This window comes from Otolemur garnettii, unplaced genomic scaffold (assembly GCF_000181295.1).
Source record: "Otolemur garnettii isolate 467f Iridium unplaced genomic scaffold, OtoGar3 scaffold00189, whole genome shotgun sequence".
Taxonomy (NCBI): Eukaryota; Metazoa; Chordata; class Mammalia; order Primates; family Galagidae; genus Otolemur; species Otolemur garnettii.
In genome coordinates this window covers 1,812,223-1,819,634 of record NW_003852584.1, presented here as the reverse complement: position 1 = coordinate 1,819,634, position 7,412 = coordinate 1,812,223, and the positions used below count along the sequence as shown (strand labels likewise).

Here is a 7,412-nt window from a genome sequence, read left to right as displayed (position 1 = left end):
AAGGGCATTGATTAGCTCACACAGGTGGAAAGTTCATAGTCAGGACTTCAGACACCGCTGACCCAAAGCACACAAATGACATCATCATCTCCATCTCCTGACTCTGCTCTCTGTGACTGAGTCATTCTCAGGTAGGCCCTTCCCTTGGTCACAAAGATGACCCCCAGTCGTTCCAGGCTTATCCACAACCAGCTAAACATTCCTGGTGGAAAGAAAATATTTATTTCCTAGGAGATCCAGCCAACGTATCATGACCAAATCTCACTGATCAAGGCTGGGTCATGTGCCCATCTTCTGGTCAGTCCCTACGGTTACAGTGATAGAATTCCTGCCAATATGCTCACCCCTGGAGCTTAAGAGGGTCAGTCCTACTAGAACAGAAGACAGTTACTGGTTACCTCTACTTAATAGAGGTAGATAGTTATTGTCCCAGGATGGTGGGCCTTCAAAAACAACAGATGCCTCGCACAGGGGGCGGGTGGGAATAGTGACTCTCACAACACCCTGAGCAGCAAGGTGATCATGACGGTGGCACCAGGGGTGCGCTGCACATCTCTGAGGGTTCTATTTATTTTCACTGTCCCAGTATGTTTATATATTTATCATGATAAATTTCCAACAGAAGATAGTTAAGTGGCTTAGGGAAGGGAAGTGTGACAGATTGAAAATGAAATCCACAGCCACAGTATTTGCAACTCTTCCCAACAAGAGGTAGAATCTATCTCCTCATCCTTCAGATCCGGCTGGCCTCATAACCTGCGTTCACCCCCAGGGTGCAGTGGAAGGGACCCTGCGGATGTCGAGGCTAAGTCTAAGTGGCTTTGTTTCCACTTTGCCCTCGTGGAGGCTGCCTGAGACCAGGACACAGCAGCCAAGTAGCTCTGGGAGAATGAAAGCGCACGTCAGTGAGCACAGAGATGCCCCACCTGCCAGTTCTGGACTGGAGGACGCGAGAAGGTGGGACAAACTGCTAGGGTGAACTGCTCTATGCCAACTCATTTAAGCTGAAAAGTCACTTTCCCAGAGCTCCTTCTGCGTGTGGTTTCAGGTAGGAGCTGGCCAAGAAAGGAACATGCATGAGATTTCAGGGGGCATTTGTTTGTTTGTTTGTTTGAGACAGAGTCTCAATCTCTTGCCCTGGGTAGAGTGCTGTGGCGTCATAGCTCACAGCAACCTCCAACTCTTGGGCTTAAGCAATCCTCTTGCCTCAGTTTTTCTATTTTTAGTAGAGACGGGGTTTTGCTCTTGCTTAGGCTGGTCTCCTACTCCTAAGCTGAAGCAATCCACCCACCTCAGTCTCCCAGAGTGCTAGGATTACAGGTGTGAGCCAGCCTCTAGGATGGGCTTCTAAAGAAACTCCAAGTTCCCCCATGTTGAGTACCAAAAGAACACAGTGATGGAAATCAAAGTAGAAAAAGATAAACCTTCCTTTTTACCTTTTTAATCTTTTATTCTTTCATTCAACAAACAGTCAGCAAGCTCCTGCTGCGTAGGGGCCAGCGCTGGGGACAGAGAGAGCTCAGAACTTGGAGTTCAAACCCTCAGCCCTGAGACAGGGACCAGTCACCTCATCTTCTGGAGCCTCATCTAATCTTCACAGTGGTCCTATGAGGCAGGAAACGTCATGACCCCTGTTGTTCAGATGAGGAAACGGAGGCACAGAGAAGCCAAGTGACCTGCCCAAGATCACATAGCTAGTCAGTGCGGAACCAGAGTTCTAATATGGGAGACAATTCCAGATCCCATGCTCTTAGCTACTTCCTCAGGAGGTTCAGAGCCTGGACTGATTAAAGAAAGTCCCATAATTTATGACTTGTTCCTACAAATGGTATAAAGTAGTTCCCCAGTACTTATGAGAAAGACCTCATTACTTTATTTCTTTAAGTCTGATGAAATTGGGAATCTGAGCCCCCTTTGCTGGGAGGGAAGCCCTTAGCCACACTCAGGCACCTACTTCTCTAGACACACACACACACACACACACACACACGCACGCACTTCTTCCAGTATAATTCCATCCTGCTAGGAACCCAGGTGTAGATAGCATCTCTCACCTGTGCTATGGAAGCATCCCTCTTGTCTAGCCCTATCCCTTGGTCACGCACATGATGGAGGCCAGCCAGTGGCTACCCAGCACCTCCTCAACCTCAGTGGCCATGTGACTCAAGCTGAGCCAGTGAGACTCAACCCTGAGACTGTTGCTGGAGCTCTTACATAGAGGAATTCGTTACTAGGCTAGTGAGATGGAGGTCTAGACCTGGGAGGCACCATCTTATACAGCAAATGGAGAAAGCCTGCTCAAGAATGAACCCAACCAAAGAGCAGCAGGACCAAGAGATGGGGCCACAGCCATACCAGCTTGAGCCCCTGGATCCAGCCATACCTGAAGCTACTGCCCTCCTGACTTCCCTGTCACACAAAACAATACACTCTGCTTTGGCATAACCCAGTGTCACTTGGATTCTGTGACTTGCATCATTCATTAGTAATCCTAATATACTAAACTTTTAAAGAAACAAGGCCTATTGATTCTCCACTGGACTAAGGCAAACACGGCCCTTGAAAGACAGAGATGGAGGACCTACAGCAAAGAGGGTCTGGTGCCGTTTCTGGTCCAGCCTACTAAGAGGCCAGAAGGCAGAACTCACATTGACTGCGAACCTGTGGTTGGTGCACGGAAGGCATTTGTAAAATGTATGACAATGACATGAAGAGAATGAATCCCAACAGTCCTTCTACCACGTGCTATCAGTCAGTTGTTTGATTTCATTGATGACCTGGCAGACCTCAGCTGTCTGGTTTACTGAGCCAATACCCAGACATACCAGCCTTATAACAAAGACTGGATTAAAGAGAAGATCTACCCACTCCTTCGTCTGCAGGCCCAACAGGCTGGGAAATAATTTGAGAGGGAAGACACGGGGTGGGGGTGGGCTGGAACACAGGTGTGTACAGGGTGTTGTGGAGATTTTGTTTCCATTTTGTTACACTCTAGCCAAGACTGAATGTATTAGATGAAATGTGGGGCTCTTGTTCAATCTGAAACCCCACTGCCCCCACCGTTTTTCTTTTTCTTTGTTTTTTGTTTTACTTAAACATTTTTATGATTTAGATGACAGTTGTTCTTGGTCAGCTAATGTTGGTTCTAATCTTTCAGACTGTTCTTATCTGTTTTCTGGCATTCACTGTACTAACCTGTCTTCAGGATGGGGCTGGGGTGGTAACAGCTTAGTTATGACCTCACGATAAAGTAAATGTTCTTTGTATGGCAACAGCCACATGCACTGAGGGTGGCAGGTTCAAACCCAGCCTGGGCCAGCTAAGCAACAATGACAACAACGACAAAAACTAGCCGGGCACTGGGGTGGGCACCTGTAGTCCCAGCTACTTGGGAGGCTGAGGCAAGAGAATTGCGTAAGTCCAAGAGTTTGAGGTTGCTGTGAGCTGTGATGCCATGGAACTCTACCCAGGGGGATATAGTGAGACTCTGTCTCAAAAAAGAAAAACAAAAACAGAGATAAGGATGTTCTTTGAAAAAGATGAGGGAGGAGGAAATACTTCCCATTCTGTTGTGATGACTCAATAGCTAGAATAAGGCCTGATTCACTTCTCAATCAGGTCACCTTCCCTAACAGCCATTACTCACCCTGAGGTTGCTGGGGCCCCAGAGAACCTGCTGTACTTGGAATCTCCCCAGCTTTTTATGTTCGTGAGAAAAAAACCTCCGAGTCACCTCTCCTTTCTCTTCGCGCTGAGAGCCCTGGGAGCTGGGTTTTCTAGAGCTCTAAGAAAACACCTTGCTGAACAGGCAGCCCAAATTGACATGTGGTAAATGCTTGCAGCTCGCAAGGAGGCATGTGGAGACCTCGCTTCTATAGGAAGAACCCAATGAGAGGGAAAAGACAGAAGTGGGGGCCTGCACGATGGCTCTCACCAGCACTCTGGGAGGCCAAGGTGGGTGGGTCGCTTGAGGTCAGGAGTTAGAAACTAGCCTGAGCAAGAGTGAGATCCTGTTTCTACCAAAAATAGAAAAACTAGCCAGGTATAGTGGCACATACCGTAGTCCCAGGTACTAGGAGGATGGGGGGGCTAAGCAAGAGGATCACTTGAGCCCAAGAGTTTGAGGTTGCTATGAGCTATGATGCCAGGGCACTCTACCCAGGGCAGCAGAGAGAGACTGCCTCAAGAAAATAAAGACAGGAGTTGGTGTTGCCCCTTCCCATGAGTGCCGGGCTGGCACACAGGACTGTAGAGCCAGGGGAGCTGAGCAGGGGTCAGATGTGAAAGATTCTAAAGGCTGAGCCAAGAAATGAAGACTTTCTGGCAGGCACTTTGGGGAAGACGCTAAGCTGGGGACATCAGACATACCTCATCTTCTTGGTTGCCTAGAAGCACAGCCTAAGATGGGGATTTGCGTGCATGTGGGTTTTTTGGAAAAGGTAGGGGTTCTCGTGAGAAAGGGGCAAAGAAATAGAATGGCTGAAGCCTGTCCTTGACCTGATGCTTGCAAGAAATTGCATCAGAGCCAAAGGGGCTGGGCTGCAGGCCTATCCCAAACTTGCCATTCCCTCTGGGCTGCCAGTGCTGGTAAGGGGTGCACAGCTCAGCTGCAAGCAGTTAGCAGCCACACTCGCAGTGGCTACCCTTTCCTTCCTCTTCTTGGCTGCACCTGCTTTTCGGGAAGGAACTCATGATGGGGGGCCGCTGGGGTGTGAGGGATTAATGCGAGAGTGGAGTTCAGTGGTTAAGGGCCCTGCCTTTGGGGTAAACAGAGCTGGGTTTAAATCCTGCCCCTGGGCTGATGCAGGCTCACACCTAGGGCTACAGTCTGCTCAGCTCCCAGGGTAAGGTAGGCGTAAAATACCATCAGGTGTTAAATGCTCCACCACCCAGAGCCCAGTGAGTGGTAAGTGCTGGATCAGGACTGTGGCTTTGCAAACATCTGCCAGCACCACAGCCACCGAAGGGGTATGGTGGAAGCTTCAGAATCAGCCACCAAATACGGCAGAGTGCAGGGGTTGGGCTGTCTCCCAGGACCCCTTCTAGCACCTGCAGACACTGGCTGAGTGTCAGTCTGGGCTAGGTCTTGCCCCTTCTTACTGAGTGCTGGGCACACACAGGGGAAGTCAGCAGGGCCAGTTGGAAATGAGACCCCTGGCCTTTGGGAGGAGGTGTTCCTTCCCCACCCTCAGCCCTTCTGGATGGAAAAGTTCCCCACCTGGCATGACTAGTGGAATGGTCTGGGGCATAAAGCAGGGATCCCCCCCCGAGGAGCAACTTGGTAATTGCTGCAGGAAGTCTTGCCTCTGCTTCAATCAGGGATTGCTTAAAATTTGCTTCAAACTTACCAAGAACACTCTAAGACCCTAAGGATAAGTCTCAGCCCCTGCAGGCCCTGCTCTAGTCAGGGGAATGTCTTAGGCCTCATTGCAAACCTTGGCCCACTTCCTGTGCCCTGGCTGCTCAAGAAACAATCTCTGCTGCTCCACATACTCCTGCCCCCGGGCCTTTGCACTTGCTGTTCTGAAATGCCTTCCCCTACCTTCTCCTGGCCTATTTATTCCTTCTCCTCTGGCCTCAGACTTTCCCTGCTACAAGACACTCTGGCCTGGCCCTTGTGGGTGGGACCTCCCACCTCCTCAGCCTGTGCCATCTCTCTCCTTATTCACTCACCCCACCACCACCGCAAATGAGCATCCCTGAGGGCATTCCTGGGGCTTGATTAGCTTGGTGTCCCTGGTGCCAGGCATGCTCAGGATATGGGCTTGGCATGAATGAGAGCTGGCGGGTGGGGCAGGCGGCTGCCCTATCACTAATTGTTAATATATCCACCTGAGCCAGTGACATCATCCTCCAAGATGACTTTATCAATGGTTTGTGATGGCCAAACACTTGTAGATATATTTATTTCCAGGATACACCTCCTCACCATATTAAATTTGCCTTTGCCTTTGATGCCCAAACCACAAACAGGTGACATCCCATGGATAGCAATAGCCATGACGACAGCAATTACTATCCCTGTGTGCCCAGCTCATCTAAGTACTGCCTGGTGTGTTTTTTTGATATCACTGTCCCTCTTCAAATTTGTGGAAACTGCCTTTTTCGTCTCGGCCACCGACATGCCATCCAGACTGAGGAAGACTCGGAAGCTTCAGGGCCACATGAGTCACGGCCACGGCCGTATCGGCAAGCAGAGGAAGCACCGAGGAGGCTGAGGTATGCTGGTGGCATGCATCATCACAGGATCAACTTCGACAAGTATCACCCAGGTTACTTTGGGAAAGTTGGTATGAGGCATTACCACTTAAAGAGAACCAGAGTTATTGCCCAACTGTCAACCTTGATAAATTGTGGACATTGGTCAGTGAGCAGACATGGGTAAATGCTGCCAAAAACAAGACAGGAGTTGCTCCCATCGTTGATGTAGTACGATCGGGCTACTACAAAGTTCTGGGGAAGGGAAAACTCCCAAAGCAGCCCGTCATTGTGAAGGCCAAATTCTTCAGCAGAAGAGCTGAAGAGAAGATTAAGGGTGTTGGAGGGGCTTGTGTCCTGGTGGCTTGAAGCCACATGGAGGGGAGGGTCATTAAATGCTGTTTCCTTATGGTCTGAATATAGGTTCTTTGGTAGCATCTCTGCCTTACCTGTGTATTCCGAGTCCACTTAACAGGTTTTCTAAGGATATGAGGGCATGGGTTCCTGCTGACTACCCTCAAAGTGCATAGTAAAATAGAACCAACACTTAGAGACAAAAGTGAGAATGATACCTATTGACAATTGAAGTACCTATTAAAAGGACCATTTGTGTCGCACTTTGAATTTTACAGTGAGTGGGAGAATGCCATTAGACTAGAAACATTTCCATATATGTTAAAAGTGGGCTAGATTCCAGAAAGCAGTTGTCAATGAGATTCATAGGTCCCTGTGCATCGGGATCTTAATGTTCAAAGATTTAATCATGAAATGTAAGTTTTCCTTCTAGTCTGAAATGTATCTCAGAGAGAAAATTGGGAAATTCTGAAGGCTGGAAACCAGTATTCGGTTTCATGACCAATGCTTGCTTACAAATAGAATCCTTAAGATCTTTGTGTATCTCAGGGTTACTTGAAATTTGCTACAGTTCTATAGCTTTTTCTGAGACTTTGAACCACAATGACACTTAATACCACTTAAAAAAAATTTTGTGGAAACTGAGGCTCAACAAGGTTGAGCTCAAGCACATGGTAGAGCAGGAATTCAAACTCAGGATTGCAGGAGATAAATAACCAGATTATGATGGGGTTACAGGAGAGGCTGACTACAGGGATGCATTAGTTTCCTGTGGCTGCTGTGACATAACACTGCAAACTGAGTTACTTACAACTATAGATATTTATTCTCTGTTCCAGAGGCTGGACGTTTGAAGTCAC

The 7,412-nt window shown here is 48.5% G+C and overlaps 1 pseudogene across 1 annotated transcript; it reads left to right on the top strand.

Annotated features, from left to right (window-relative positions):
* Positions 1 to 6,122: 6,122 nt before the first annotated feature.
* LOC100946467 lies at positions 6,123 to 6,598 on the top strand (annotated as a pseudogene). The gene has a single exon (XR_001161748.1). The product of XR_001161748.1 is annotated as a 60S ribosomal protein L27a pseudogene (transcript).
* Positions 6,599 to 7,412: the final 814 nt, after the last annotated feature.